Source organism: Nuphar pumila, chromosome 3 (genome assembly GCF_984573655.1).
Source record: "Nuphar pumila chromosome 3, dmNupPumi1.hap1.1, whole genome shotgun sequence".
NCBI classification, from domain to species: Eukaryota; Viridiplantae; Streptophyta; class Magnoliopsida; order Nymphaeales; family Nymphaeaceae; genus Nuphar; species Nuphar pumila.
This window is the reverse complement of record NC_143251.1, coordinates 58,450,923-58,467,039: the sequence shown is the minus strand read 5'-3', so window position 1 is coordinate 58,467,039 and position 16,117 is coordinate 58,450,923. Positions and strand designations below refer to the sequence as shown.

Here is a 16,117-nt window from a genome sequence, read left to right as displayed (position 1 = left end):
GATATTGAACAGTTTAAATTTAGATATACAACCAAACTCTAAAATGAAAATCACACAACCAACCATTTTAACAAGATAAACAAGGCTGAAAAAACATTGTTCAAGGAAGTGGATGCTTAATCATTTATCTGTAGGCCTCCCCACAAAGCTGCATTACTAGCTTTATAGGCAATAGAGTAGGAATAGGTAAACTAGAATGTTGTGTTCTACTAGCAGTACACTGAATTATTAACGATTATGCCAATAAGAAAATATTAACATGACAGTGAAAAGGAGCAAAACAGATTATAAGTGGAAGAAGAAGATTACTTGATCCATGTGGAAACTTATTTTGAATTGTCTTCTTTTAGATGTTTTGGAGACTATGACTTACTTTTTCAGTATTAGTAAATGATAATGATGGGAGAACAAATACTTTGGTTTTGGATTAACTTTTTCCATGTAAATTTTGAGATGCTATGCATTTATTTTCTTATTGTTTCACAAGTTTCCTTTTAATGAAATGGTCTTTTAGATGTTTCATTTTTCAAGATACGATACGGGTAATAATATTGAATGAAACTATTACTTTTATGCTGGCCAGTAGCATGAGACAATTAACCATCTTGCTTCTGTTAATTTTTGTTTCTTCCTTTTCCCTGATTGCTGCTTGTAATTGGTGCCTTCCATTTATACATGTACCAATTCATACCAATGATGAATTACACATTCACACACAAATAAGCAAAACAAAACCACAAGACAAGCTGTCACATGGGTACGGGTACGGCGACACTATATATATATATATATATATATATATATATATATATAGAGAGAGAGAGAGAGAGAGGTATGTGGATCCAATATTAAGGACCATCTTAAAAATTTTTTAAAAAAGTCTGTGAGTGCAATTTTTGAAAAGGGGGAGGGAAATGAAAATTTTATTATAAAAGGGGAAAGGGTATCTTGTAATCCCCTTTCCCCACCTCTCTCTCTCTCTCTCTCTCTCTCTCTCTCTCTCTCTCTCTCTACACGAAGGAGAACGAGAAAGAGAAGACCAAAAAGGAGGGGCCAAGTGAGGACCCCAACCCCACCGTCTCTCTCTGTAAAACCCAGTTAAAAAAAAAAAAATCGAACACGGGTCGGGTCCAGACCCGACCCGGATCCAACCCGTGCCCAGCCCCGACCCGGATCCAACCCGTGCCCAGCCCCTCGAAAAAGGCTTTCGGAGGGGCTGGCAGCCCACGGAGGGGGGGGGGGGGGATCACCAGCGACACAGGGGGCGGGCCCTGTGTGCGCCCCTCCTTTTAAAAGGGCGAGAGGGGAAGGCTTACGAGCCTCTCCCCCGACTCTCTCGTCTATCCCCCTGTCTCTGCTCTCCCCCCCCCGACTCCATCTCTCCCTCGTTCCCTCACTCTCCTCCCCAGCGAGCCCCACCGACGACATTCTTCCTCTCCGGCGAGCTCCCATCTCGACAACCACTGCCCGAAGACCTCCCTTCTCTCTGGCAGCCTCAAGTGAGTCCCCTCCCTCTCGTTGTCTGCTCTCCCGATAACGACAGGCAGGGGCCAAAGGCCCTGCGACTCTCTCTCTCTCTCTCTCTGTTTACCTTCCGGCAAGGGCCATTGGCCCCTGCCCCTCTCCTTTTCAAAGTCCAGCAGGGGCCGATGGCCCCTGCCCTTTTTCTCCATGAACGACAAGGGCCATTGGACCCTGCCTCCTCTTTGAAAGCCGCAGGGGGCCTTTGGCCCCTGCGCTCTCTCTCTCTCTGCTCATTTTTTTCCGGCAGGGGCCATCGGCCCCTGCCCTTCTCTTTCTGGTAGGGGCCAATGGCCCCTGCCCTTCCCCTAAAAGAGAAGCAGGAGCCTTTGGCTCCTGCCTCCCTTTTTTGGAAACCCAACAGGGGCCGATGGCCCCTGCCCCTCTCTAAACCGACAGGGGCCTCTGGCCCCTATCCCATTTTCTGTCGAGCAAAGCTCGGCAGGGGCCATTTAGCCCCTGCCACATCTTCCGAGGGCCGCAGGTGGGCATTTGGCCCCTTGCGACCCCCTCTCTCTCGTTTTGCCTTCCGACAGGCCAACGAAAGGGGGTGGGAAGCCCCCTTCCATTCGAGGTAGAGCTACCGGCAAGGGCCTTTGGCCCTTGCCCCATGATTCTTGAGGACTCGACAGGGGCCCTTGGCCCCTGCCTCATTTTTTTTTAGAAAGCCGACAGGGGCCAAAGGCCCCTGTCTCGTCTTTTGGGAAGCTAGCAGGGGCCTTTGGCCCCTGCCGCCCGAATATGTCCGATTGGCAGTGGAAATAAGCCCCTCCCCGGCCTTTGTTCTGTTTTCAATTAAGATTCATGCTAATATCGTACTCTTGCAGTGTTACGCAACGGAGCCCGTTCGTGCCCCGCGAACTAAACCAATGATCACCTACGCTCGTAGACGACTTCTTCCTCGCAATACTCCAAGGTAGGGGAATTTGCACAAGGACTTAAATAATTAAATCAAGCTTAAATAATTAAAGATCGAAAGGACTTAATTACATATTTATATACATATACGTATATAAGTACGTTTTTAAATCAACGATCCCCTTTGCTTTTCGCATTTCCTGTTTCTGTTTGCCGTCGCGTTTTAAGCCCAGGCATTTGCTTTCGTATTTACTACTTACTGTCTTTTGCTCAAGGACGCGGTTTCACGATCCTTGTCCTTTGCTTTCGCATTTCCTGTTTTTGTTTGCCGTTGCGCTTTGCGCCTAAGTTTTTGCTTTCATATTTACTACTCACTGTCTTTTGCTCAAGGACGCGGTTTTGCGATCCTTGTCCTTTGCTTTCGCATTTCCTGTTTCAGTTTGCCGTCGCGCTTTGCGCCCAGGCTTTTGCTTTCGTATTTACTACTTAATGTCTTGTGATCAAGAACGCGGTTTTGCGATCCTTGTCTTTTGCTCTCGCACTTCCTATTTCTGTCATTTCGCTTTGCCATCGCGCTTTGAGCCCAGGCTCTTGCTTTTCGCATTTTTGTCTTTAGTTTTTGCCTTGCCATCGCACATGTTTTTTTTCTGTTGCATTCTTCATGTGGAATTCCATGATTTCGACCTCATGAAATGTGCTTCGGCCTCCACCACTCTCGCTCTCGCAACTATGGTGGTTTTGAGGCTTAAACGACGCAACCTCGAAGTTAATTGGGTCCTTAACGAGGTTCCCCGTTCTTCGATTGCACAGTTCGGCTGGTCAAGTTGCCCCCCCCCCTTTTTTTTCTTTTCGGGGTAATGTGCAATTGCATCTAAGCCCCCGACTCAGCGTATTCAGGAGGAATACCTTTTCCACTATTTTACCTGATATATTTTGGGAAAATCCTTGATTTGGGACAAGATTAAGTTGTTGGAAGATGGGTTCTTTTGCGAAGCCCATTTACCAAGACCAGTGTCGAGACTTGCGTAGCACCCATACACTGCGTCATCGAATGCAAGATTCGAGAAAATCACATGCCATATGTAGGCAAGTTGTTGATTGTTTCGAAAGATTTAGAATGTTAAGATAACTTTTTAAAACATTATATCTTTGCGAAACACACTCCTGAGGCTCCTATTGAGGACCTATATCCCTTTCCTCGTAGTGTACTATTGAACATGCGAGGCATGTTAGTACTACGACGATTGGATGAGATGGTTTTATGACCTCGATTAGTGCTTTATGCACATTGTTAAAAACGCATATAAAAATGGGATCGACTTCATAGGCAAGATGCTCGTTTGGTCTAATGGACCAGAGCATGAAGAATGAGGCAACGGCTAAGAAACCCCGTCGCGCTCGATTCAACCTGGCTTCGTCAAGAGAGAGGACGAAGGGTACCAACTCCGATAGACAGACCATTTATGGCTTTTTACGAGCAAAAGACCCGTCTTCCCCAGTCATCGGAGGTTAGGGGGATAGGGGCTACATAAGTTAGCCTAACACTTCTGCAGAAGTTTGATGCATCCCTATCAGGCCTTGGGGACTTACTCTCTCGACCATCGGTCGTCTCCATAGGAATAGGATTCAGTCAGACAACCGAGGTATATTAAAATACTTAACATAATGAGCACTCGGCTTGGACTCGACTGTCTCGACTCACGTGCCATGTATGTACCCGCATGGCCGGTTATCAAGTAATAACTAAAATGAGCATGCACACCCTTTTCAGTTTGTTGTACTTAGCTTATTCCTCCAGTCTATCTGCTTAGCTTGCTTGCGTAAATTGCTTGTTTAAGCCTTCTTGGTTAGCTTATTTGCTTAGTTTGCTCGTTACTACCTACTCCATAAATTATTTATGCCTAATTTAGTTCTTTCTGTTTGTGTGCTCACCTACTAGTTTTTCACAAAACTAACCCATTTCATGGGTACAGGTGACGAATAGGTGCATCACAGGCGATGACGCGACTGCGAGATGACTTCAGGATCCACTGTTTCTGCTCGTAGTTCTTCTCCTGGACATTTTGGTTTTTGTTACAGTTTCCCTGGAGGAAATCCAAATTTTGTACAAACCTGACACTCTCTTTTAATAGAAGAAATGGTTTCCTAAGTATTATTGCAGATCGTCCATGGAAAATCTTTGTTCTCTCGCTAACGTGCCCAAAGTTATCAAATTTGTCCTTTTTCTTTTAAAGAAATCGTTTCCGCTGATTTTAAAAATTAACTCTGTAAAGAAAAGGAATTTTTCAACTATTTTAAAGGAATTATAAAGTTCGAAATTTTGGGGCGTTACACTCTCTCCACGAAGGAGGACCCAGCCCCACCGCCTCTCTCTCTCTCTCTGGCAGATTGGAAGAAGAAGAAGGTTGAAGAGAACAACAGTCTTCGATATGCTCTCCCTCCTATTCTACTTCCTCCTCTTCCTCTTTCATCCTCTTCTTCTTTCTTCTCCTCCTCTTCCTCTTTAATCTTCTTCTTCCTTCTCCTCTTTCTTTTTCTTCTTCCTCCACTTCCTCTTCGTCTTTCTTCTTCTTCATCTTCATCCTTTTTCTTCTTCCTCCCCTCCTTTAATCGACATAAAAAAAATTGGTTTGGGTTAAGGTTGGAGCCGACCCAATCCAGACCAGCACATACCTGAGCTGAGGCCGGTACCTGTACCTGTGTCGGGTCGTGTCGACACAGGTACTGTTGCTCAATAACCATGTCTATGTGACATATAAGACACATTTTTAGTAGAAAACCTTCTAAATGAAGGGGAAAAACAAAGTGCATGTTGATAAATATCCATTAAGAAAAATATATTCCAACATAATATTTTGCATCAAGCCAATTACAAAAGGAAAGGGGAAACAATAAAAACAGAGTCAACCAAAATGAGACCATGCATTTCTAACGAACATTGTCGAAGATCATTGCCAATTCAAAAGTCAAATTAGTAATAGAAAAAGAACTTATTAAAATAGCGCCTCTTAAAACCCTAAAGAGCATCCGAAAAACTCTCAATCACTCTGATGTTCTCTTTAAATCAATCCATTGGTTTCTTTATTTTCTCTCTCTTGCCTTCTTTTGTTAGATTCCTTTTTCTTTTCGGTCAGAAACAAACATCATCTATTAATAAAAGGTGATGGAGAATCACCAAATTTCAGATAATTGCATAATATTTTTCATTGTCTATCATTAATTTTATGAAGCCTGATCGAATACAAATTGGCACTGGGTCATTTCTTGCAAGCCAGGTGTAATATCGCGTATTTTGATACTTAGTCATTTTATAATTTTGTCTTTGAGTCTGGGAGAAAAATCGTTTGAGGCTCCGTTTTTAGACTGATGTCTTTTAGTCTGGGCTTGACCCAAGTCTCATCGACAAGGTCGAGGCGAGTTAATCGAAGCGTGAGAAAGAGCTTTAATTTCGACCTTTAAATTCAAGCGAAATTCGGATTATTTTTTAGCAAAATCCAGAATTTGATATTAGTGTAATATGTCGTTGGATGCGTATCAGAATTCTGAGTGCGACGATATTTTATTTTCCTCGATTCGGGCTACGGTTGGTCTAAAAATTGCATTTTTCTAAAAATTGAGCAGTTTGTCGAAACAGATTCGAAGTTGGATCGGGTTGGATCCAATGCATATGATCTCAATTATTATGGATTTTGATCTTATTTAAGACCTACTTAAATCTGGATTTAATCCAGATCTTGATCCATTTTCGTTTTGGGTATGGGTTTAAATTTTGGATCCAGATTCAAATCGAAGCCCAACATTTTTCTAGCTTTGAATTCAATAAAAAGCTTTAATTTGGAGTTTAATAAGGTTAAAAAGCCTTTTGGGTTAATTTGGTTATTTTTTGAAGCTTTTAGATCATTTTAATTAATTAATATTTAATAATTAATTAATTAAATAATATTAATTTTGAATTTTGTTTTAGGGCTGAGTAGGACTTCTTAAAAGAGTCCTTATTCTTCCTTAAGAGAGGTTAAGAGAGAGTTTTAAAAGAATTGGAAAGTTAGAAAAAAATACCAAATATAGAAAAGTCAACTTTTGAGGAGTTTCAAAAAAATTGGAAATAGGGAGGGTTTCAATTTTGGAAACTCCCTTCTCCAACCATCTAAAGAAGAGGAAAGAAGGGAAGACGAGAGAGGAAAGAAGGGAAAGAGAAAGAAAGAAGGAAAGAAGGGAAGACGAGAGAGGTGTCACCCCTCTCACCCTCTTTATATATTTAAACAAAAACAAAGAGGAAAGAAGGAAAGACGAGAGAGAGAGAGAGAAAGGAAAGGAGAGGAAAGAGAGGAAGGAGGAGGAAGGAGGACCTTCTTCTCCATCCATCAACTCCTTTCCACCATCATTTTCCTTGATTTTCTCTGATTCTAGCACAAGGTACGGGTCCCTTCTTTTGAAATAAGTGAGAAATCAATTACCGATTTGATTCTCATGCTATACCTTGGTGTAAACCATGGTAGAAGAGTAGATCCATGGGGTCACTCTAAAATACACGGAAGAAAATTCGTGGATCCTCTTCCATGTATGCGTTCTTGATTTTTTTTCATCCTTCCAAAACTAATTTTTTTTTATATAGTTATGTTTAGGTTAAAACAAAATTTATTTCATGACAAGAGATAGTTTATTTATGTGTTTACATACTAATATTTTTTATGCATTGTAATGACCCCAATTCATAGCCCTTGAAAATACGGATTTTTTTTTTTACAAGTGCGGAAACAATCTCAGAGACCCGGGGCCTTATAGTTAAACACAACAACCACCACAAGGGATCTTATACTCATCTTTCATATCAAACCAACCCAAACTTTATTTATTAAAATGCAAAGAGTCTGAGACATAATTAAATGAAAATAAAGCAAAAGAAAGACAAGGGAAAAAGTCACGCCGTCCAAAGAATCTGTCATGCAGTCGTGTAGTCCTCTCGTGACCCTTTTCAGAAGTAAGTCACCCCACTAGGCATTTGAGGATGCAAAAAACACAAAAAATAGGTGTTAGAATCCAAAGAATCTTACGTACAGGTCTCTCTAATGAATCAAATAAGTAAAAAGAACATAAATAAGATTCATGCAATATTTTAAGACATAAATATAACACATTTATAATTCAATTAATCATTCATGCAATAGGGAACAATTATTAGGCATGAGCGAACATTTAAATACAACAGAGATTACAATCTAGGCATTTAAGACATTTAACATACATTAAGGAACAACATCATGCATTCATCAATATATCACAATTAAGGAAACAAGTAAAACATGCATAATCTAATGCATAGCAGGAATATACATGATTTCAATGCGATATATGAGTACCTCTTATTAAAATTTTCTTTTCGTATGTATGCCCCTATTAAATGCACACAATTTAAGTTCCTCTTTTTAATTACCGTTGCCCGCAGACATACCAAACGGGAAAAATTTTCCGAGGTCAAGTTAGGTTACCAGGGTAACTTAACACACAATTTGTATTTTATTATTGAGTTTCAAACTTAGCCCTCGACCGATATCAGGAAACAACACCATCTATCGGAATATTAGAAATCAACATTTAATGTCGGGGACACCAGGGAAAATAGCATCAACAAGTGTCACTTTCTTGGTATACTAAAACAATTGTTGTGTCTACACACCACCTTCAGGCAAAGTAGCGGATTCTCCCTAAAACCGTGGCCAGGAGAAAGTACCTCAATATTGAGTTCATGAGTAACAATAGTGCACACGGAGTTTTTGTATCCTCACGATTTTCTCAAAACCGCAATATCCAAGATTCGCACACTAAAGAAGAGACATCAAGGAAACATCACTTACATTGTTCTTCAATTTCTTTTATCTTGTTATTAATTCATCGCTTTTACATTTGCAAATCAACATGCAGAATTAATAACATAAGCTTGCAAATCAGCATGTCAAGCTCTTCACAGGACCAAAACCCGTGGCATCATAGAACAGTGCAATAAAGATAATAATATCACATTTGATTTTTCTGCAATGCATATAACACCTAAAACAAAGCAACGCATGCTCGAGGCTCATATAACCCAGAATGATTTGTTTGATCATCGATGCATCTGTATGCAAAAATCATGAATAACATGCCAATATGCATTCTTTCCACATGCTTTTCAATGACATTCATGTATAAAAATTTAAAAATGTGCATGAAATATTACTACACATATGCACATGCATGAGTTCCCATCTACGCAATCTACAAATGGGATAAAATAAACTACAAAAATTAGGACATAAACATTCACAAGCTTAGAAACTTACACATAACCCAGTCAACATTATGTCATCAACTTTATCTATTTTCTTTATGATCTTATTTGCTCATTTTGTATTCACTTGAGTTCATTTTTTTTTTTAATTTGTCATCAATTACATTAAGTTTTGATTTCAACTTAGTTTTATTATTTGATGTACATAACTATAGTGCTTTAGAATTAATGTTTTACACACACACACACCTATTTGTTTTTGTTTTTTTTGTATCATACCAAGCATATCACCATAGTGTTTCAAATATCAGCTTGAGCTTAGAAGTTATCAGTAAATTCTCTGATATATGACAGAGGTAGGAATAATACATGGAATAATTTTCTAAAACCTAGTAGAATGATCTAATTTATCAACACGAGAGTGTCTCAAACTCTTAGATTAGTTTTTGCGGTATTGGAATGGTTTTTATTTTTTTCCACGTGTGGTGGTTAAAGCTTACTCTTACAATTTATTCACTCTTATGCATTCTAGCTTGTCACCTCCGACTTCTATATTGTTTCATCTTTTAAGTAATGTTTGATTTTGCACCTTGCAGATGGGATTGAAAAAGAATTAACTCTGAGACTTTGAAGTGCAAACCAATAACTAGATGATTCAAGGATTGCAAATGCATGATTCTACTCATAGAACAGTTTCAAAATGCAGTTATTAGAAGTTTGGTTACATAAATCCCTTCAAAGCACTCTAGAAGGACAAGGTAAGTGGGAAAGGGAACAAAAGGCTGAACAACATGAACACTCAGATACGGAGTCCCTAGTAAGGCAAGTAGCAGTAAACACAGTTACTGAATAACTGCAATATCATAAAAAGGATGAAGAAAAGTAACTAATTAGAAAGGTTAGTTTCACAGGACCACAGAGAAATTTAAATTGTGGTTACAGTTGCATATTGTAAAATTTCCTCATTTAGTTGTCAAAACTGCCACCAGAATTTATTACTAATGCCAGTGCATAATCTGCCAAGGAATATTTCTATGTGCAAGATAACACCAAATCATACAAGTCTTTCTGGATCTCACGGTTCTTATCCGTATACCCCGAAAAAGTGAAAATGTGTGATATTGTTAACCATCAAACCCATGGTTTAGGACTCCAGTAACTTAATCCTCCCCACAATACAAAGAGAGAGAGAGAGTTGAAAGTGCATGATATAGTTAATCACCAAATCCATGGGAACAAAGGTTAAGACTGCTATAACCTAATCCTCAATAAGAGGAACTTAGTGTTAGTGATTCATGAAAAACAAGATTTAGATAAACTTTAGTATTGATTAAATAGTGTACCCAATATCCAAAGGAAGAGATCCAAGCAACATGCAAATTAATAATTGATAAGGTAAGATGATGGCGAGACCACATTGTAACGGCGCAAATCAGAACACTACCCCCCGGCATCCTTATGTCATGGAATATTCATACACAATATTCAAAAACTAAAAATTACAATAGAAAATAACAGATAGCTTATGTACAAATAGAGAAAAAGAAGGGAATGTGGAAGTTCGCAGCACCCAACTCTGACTTGGCAACGAATGGGACACACTAGGCATGTTAATGTTTATCAGAAACTGAACAACCCTCGCACCAACTTCTGCCAATCTCATCATGCATTCATGGTAGGCACAGAAAATTGAAATCCAAGCAGAAGAGGGGATCATTATGGGAAATTGAGGATCATACAAATGAAATTCAGTGAACAACAAATGTGGCACCCCGACATACAGCAATACCACCGTCGATCAAAACACGGCATGCACATGCATTAATAAACCGAACCCTCCCGCAAATTCAGAGAAAAAGTTATAACTGAAAAACAACAGGAAGAACCCACTACACCCACACTATAGAAGATACTGTTTTCTCATAACTCAAGCATAGGAAACAAATATTCAGATTTTTTTTAGGGATTCCTTAAAACAGTACCTAAATCAAATTTAGGTTCTTTTTTTTCCTATTCAAGCCAAAAGAAAATGTAAAACCCGCATTAAAAAAAAAAATATTTCGGACCCGGGCTGGGTCGGGTCCGGACCCGACCCGAGCCCATCGTCGTTAGGGTTTTAAAACCCGACACAGGAGGTCTTTCTCCTGTGCGCCGCACCCCCCAATGCGCATTCGACCCAATAAGGGAAACCCATCGGGGTTTCGCCTTTTGTCACCCCTCCCCGAGCACTTTAAGAGCGTTGCGGGAGGGGAGGATCGATGCCCTGCCCCCCTTCTTGTTCCCTGCGGAAGACAACCTCGCCGGCAACCCCGACCGACGCCTCCTCCTTCCCTGCGCACGCCGCCGACCGCCAGCCACCTCGCCTCCTCTCCTTCCAGGTACGCCGTCTCCACCTTCTTCTCCTCCTCCCCCTCCCATCTCTCTCTGTCACCTCGCCAGGACGCCGGCAGGCGGCGCACGGCCTCTGCCGCGCCCTCCCACCTCCCTCCTTGCCCATTGGAGACCCGACAGGGGGCCTACAGGGCCCCTGTCGTCGCCTTCTCTCTTTTGGGGTGCGCCGGAGTGTCGGCAGCGGCCAATGGCCCCTACGACACCCCCTCGCCTCTCTCTCTCTCTCTCTCTCTCTCTCTCTCTCTCTCTCTCTCTCTCTCTCTCTCTCTCTTCGGCAGGGGTTTGTCCCCCTGCCATCGTCCTTTCGCCGGACGGCAGGGGCTCGGCCCCAGCCGATTCGCTGTCGTCGGCAGAGGCTTGACCCCTGCCGATTCATTGTCGTCGGCAGGGGTGCGACCCCTGTCGCTTCAGTGCTGTCGGCAGGGGCGTGACCCCTGCCGCTTCAGTGTTGTCGGTAGGGGCTAGCCCCCTGCCGATTCGTTGTTGTCGGCAGGGACTAGCCCCCTGCCACTTCGCTGTCGTCGGCAGGGGTGCGACCCCTGTCGCTTCAGTGCTGTCGGTAGGGGCTAGCCCCCTGCCGATTCGTTGTTGTCGGCAGGGGCTCGCCTCCTGCCACTTCGCTGTCGTCGGCAGGGGTGCGACCCCTGCCGCTTCAGTGCTGTCTGTGGGGGGGCTCGCCCCCTGCCGCCTCGCTGTTTTTTACAGTGGCTCATTCCCTGTCGCCCTGTTGTCGTCGAAGGATCACTCTGTGCCGCCTAATCCTACCCTTGCGCCCGTCTCACCATTAATTATATTAGCATAATTGAATATTTCACACTCTTGCAGATTTACGCAACGAGTCCAGTTCGCGCTCTGCGGCCCGACCCTCGTATCATCCACACCCGTAGACGTACGCAGCTGCACGACATCCCGAGGTAGGGTAAAGTCGCACAAAGGGTAATAAATGAACTTAATTAAGTTGAAATAATTAAGATGCCCATGCTAGACATGCTTAGAGTTATATTGCTTCTGCAGTTCATATTTTCTTGTTTCCATGCTCATGGGTCGAGGTACAATTTCATTCTTCGATTATTATTTTGTGTAGTTGTTTATGAATTTGAGGTGTGGTTTCGTACTTCTTGCAATACCTATGCCATTGTTTGATTGCATACATTTTTTGCCTGCACGTTTCCTTTAAGTGAGGTACGACTTCGGGTCTCATGTATTACTTATGACCTTATGTGTTTGTCTATCTAAGTGGCTAAGCTATGGTTTTGGTACCTTGTGTGTTACTTATGTGCTTTTTGCTCGAGGTGCGGCATCGCAAGTCGAGAGTTGTTTGTCGTCATGTTATAACCTGCATATGTTGACACTTATGGTAAATATGTACCTACATAAATGTAGTCTTGTGCCCATCTTGATTTCACTTGTTTTCAAAACACTAGAAGTTGTGCTTGTGCATTTCAGTTCTCTAAAAACGAGTTTCCTTCTGCGAACCCGGTGCTCTTCAAAATGCACAACTTTTGCAAAGTATGATTAAGTCTTGCAGGATTGCGAAGTCACATTTGGGCCCTCCCAAGTCTACACACTTGGGAGAAATGGTTTATGACCTCCATTCAAGTTGTGGCTCAATTTGAATAACCCCGATTGGGGGCAGGAGCCTATGATCGAGTGAGGTTCTGTTGAAGGACCCATTCTTTATTTATTAAACCTAGTGTTGCGTGTCGTGCGAATCATGTCGATATTAAGATAAATTTTGGATGCAAGATTGATAGTGATGTGCCTTGTGTGAATTACTCAATGTGGCATTATGGCTTTTAAGGAGGAATCGTGTCAAATGAGCACTCCTTTATTCTTTGGATCATTATGAAGTTGTGTGTTGGGTGTTTCTTTTGAGAAGCCCACACACCTCCCTGGTTCAGTATAGCGTACTTTTAGACATGTGCAACATGTTAAGTACTTTGTTGATCGGACGAGAGATCCGAGATGACCTTGAATCATGAAATATGAAAAATGTTGAAGTGAATTCAAGACTTATCTTGCCAGGATGTGTTGTATTAATTCTTTTGCAGATAATATCTGTTGGGGTTTCTTTTGTGGAACCATTTCCCTTTCATCGTAGTTGTACTTTTGACAAGTACGACCGTACTTTTTGACAAGTACGTCTTCTTACGTTGCGATGATTGGATGAGTAGGTTGTGGCAACCTCGATGAGTGCAAATAACAAAATGTTATGATCACCAAAATAAGTTATGTTTTCGCCTTCACCGGCAAGATACTCGAGTTGGTCGAAAGACCAAAGTATGTAGAATGGGTCTTCAGTTAACTACCCCTGATGTACTCATTCGAATCGCTGACTCCTGTCAGGAGAGAGGACAGGAAGGTACAAAACTTCGATGGACAGGCCATTAATGGCAGTTACGAGCAAAAGACTCGGCTTCCCCAATCATCGGAGTTAGGAGAATGGTACTACCATAATTATCCTAGGTGGTAGCTCTCCATGTTTGGGATGCATCCATTGTTTATGCTGCTTTGGGGATTTCTCTCTTGGTCACCGACCGTCCCCTTAGGTGCGGACTTAGTCAGCTATCCGGGTTATCATAAAATACATAGCATAATAAACCCCTGGATCAGTCTAGGCTGTTTCTAGAGTTGTGCCTTGTGCGTACCCGCTTGGCCAGTTAATATCGAAACATAATTTAAATTCGATTACACGATGTGTTCAGTTATACACGTATGAAAGTTATAGGGTACAACAGGTTCAATACTTATGGAAATGGGTGTGTGGTTGATGAAGCATTGTATTTGGCTAGTTAACTTTCTTGTGCAGTGCTTTGCTTATAATAGTTAGCCTACTTGTGCCAGTAAAATGCTTGTAATAATTTTAGCATTGTGCTCATGATAGTTGCTCTGTGAATCTGTTGAAATTAAATTGCTATTGCCTGTCTATTTGACATATTAAATTATTCTGCTTAATTATGTTCTATATTGTCCTGTCTGTGCACCTACCAGTTTTTAGTGAAACTGACCCATTTTATGGGCAGGTGATGTATAGGTGATACAGTCTGCGATGGCACGATGACGTGATGAGATCAAGATAGAGCTCTTTCCCTGACGTTTCGCTCCTGAGGATATGTTGGTAAATTTGGTATAAAGTGTGTTTCAAAATTTCTCTTTTATTAAACCGTGAGTTAATAAAACTGTTTTAGTAAGCTTCTTCTTGGTTTCAACAAACGAAATCTCAATTATTGAAACTCCGTTTCTAAACCATTTGATTTCAATGGTTGTGCGGGATTTAACAAAAGGAAAGTTTACGCTGTAATGTGCTCAAGGTCCATTGACTTGTGGTTTTAAAAATATCATTTTTCGTTGAAGTATTATTTAAACTCTGATTATTGTATGATTTCAAAGCTTTCTAAACTTTTCTAAAAAAGTTACAAGTCCTGGATTTTTGGGGCGTTACAGAAAAACCCATACCTCAAAAATCCAACGCTTGGGGGTTGCGGCTGTTGCGAGAAGGAGAGTGGTTCCACCGTCCTCGACTGCTCCAGTGCCGTGAAGGGGATTCCGAGAGGAAGAGAGAGAGAAGCCAAGAGATAGAGGGACAGCGAGAGTCGAGGTCGACATAGAGAGAGGGAGGAAGAGAGTAGAGCGAGGGGAACCAACTCGGGATCCCCCTTTTGAAAGGGGAAAGCCTGGAAAGGGAGGAGACGACCTACCTCCCAGCGGCTGCGCTCTGACCCCCCTCCCCATTGTGATTTCTTTTTTGCGGGGTTAGGGTTCACTCTGAACCCTAACCCTCTCTTTTTATCGGGCAACCTGTATCGGGTTGCCTTTACCTACCTTCTTTTATTTTTATTATTTTTTAAGCGGGGCGCGGTCCGAGTCGTGACCCGAGACCCGAAAACCAATATATAGTTGGGTTCGAGCCTCACCCATACGATGAGGATCCACAAGTTGGATCCGAATGGATCCAACAGTGGATCCTTGAGTTATACATATATTTCCTATGTTTATTATATTATATTATATATATTATTATTTATTTAAATATTTCTTTTTTTTCTAATAGGTTTACATGATATTATATGTATTTCTATCTATGGATTCTTTTATGGGTCCTAGACCAAAACTTGGATCTCAGGCCCAAATCAAATAATTTACGCATTATAATAAAAACAAATTCAAACAAATAACAAAATTACGATTATTACATGCATGAAATCACATATGAAAGCCATGGTGTATGCATGTATTGCTCAGAAAATGTGTAAGTAAAAGCATGCTAGTACAAATCTAATATTGTTTAATACCTATTTTTCATGCATATAATCATTTAAGGGTGACGAAGAACGGAGGGTCAAGGGCAAGAACGGAGGAGACAGCGAGGAGGGGTGCTCGGCACCACCGTCCTGGTGGACCCAGAGCCACCCACGATGGTGGCTCTGGTCCACCACCACCAAACGAGAAAAAGGGGTGGGGTAAAAAAGGAGGTCAGGGACCTCCTGCCGGCGTCTCCAACGAGAAAAAAGAGAGTGGAGAGAGAGTTACCAGAGGGGAGTCGCCAGCGTCGGGGTTCCGACAAGGCGTAGCCAACGTCGAGGCTGATCTAACGCAGTCGACGGTCGAACAGGAGGTCGTCGAAGATATCGCAAGTGCCGCCGGGGAAACGAGGTCGTCGGGTTGTCTGCTGAGGCCACCGTCATGAGAGAAGAGGCGGTGACAGGGGAGGAGACTGGAAGCTGAGAGAGAAGGGGAACCGAGGATAGGGTTCTGGCAAGGCGTAGCCAGCGTCGAGGTTGCTCCGATGTTGGGTGGTGTCGGCCCAACACGAGAGAAAAAGGGGGAGGACCGACGAGGCTGTTGCCGACGACAGGTTGTCGGAGGTGGCAGTGCTCGCCGACGATGGCGAGTTGGGAAAGGCGACGAGAAGGAGACTCTGACGTCGGGGGCTCTGGCACAGCTGACAGTCAGACAAGAGGAGACAGGGAAGTCGGCGACACGAGGGCGGCTCTGGTCGTCGGTGGCCGCAGAGGAAGGAGTGATGACCGGCGGCGGGTGGTCGCCTACGACAACGGTCGTCGGCGACAACAGTCGCGGGGG

At 42.4% G+C, this 16,117-nt stretch overlaps 1 protein-coding gene across 3 annotated transcripts in view; it reads right to left on the bottom strand.

The window, feature by feature from the left end:
• The window catches only part of HEMG2 (Flavin containing amine oxidoreductase family), a 183,774-nt gene that overhangs the window by 38,254 nt on the left and 129,403 nt on the right, over positions 1 to 16,117 (bottom strand). The window lies entirely within an intron of this gene.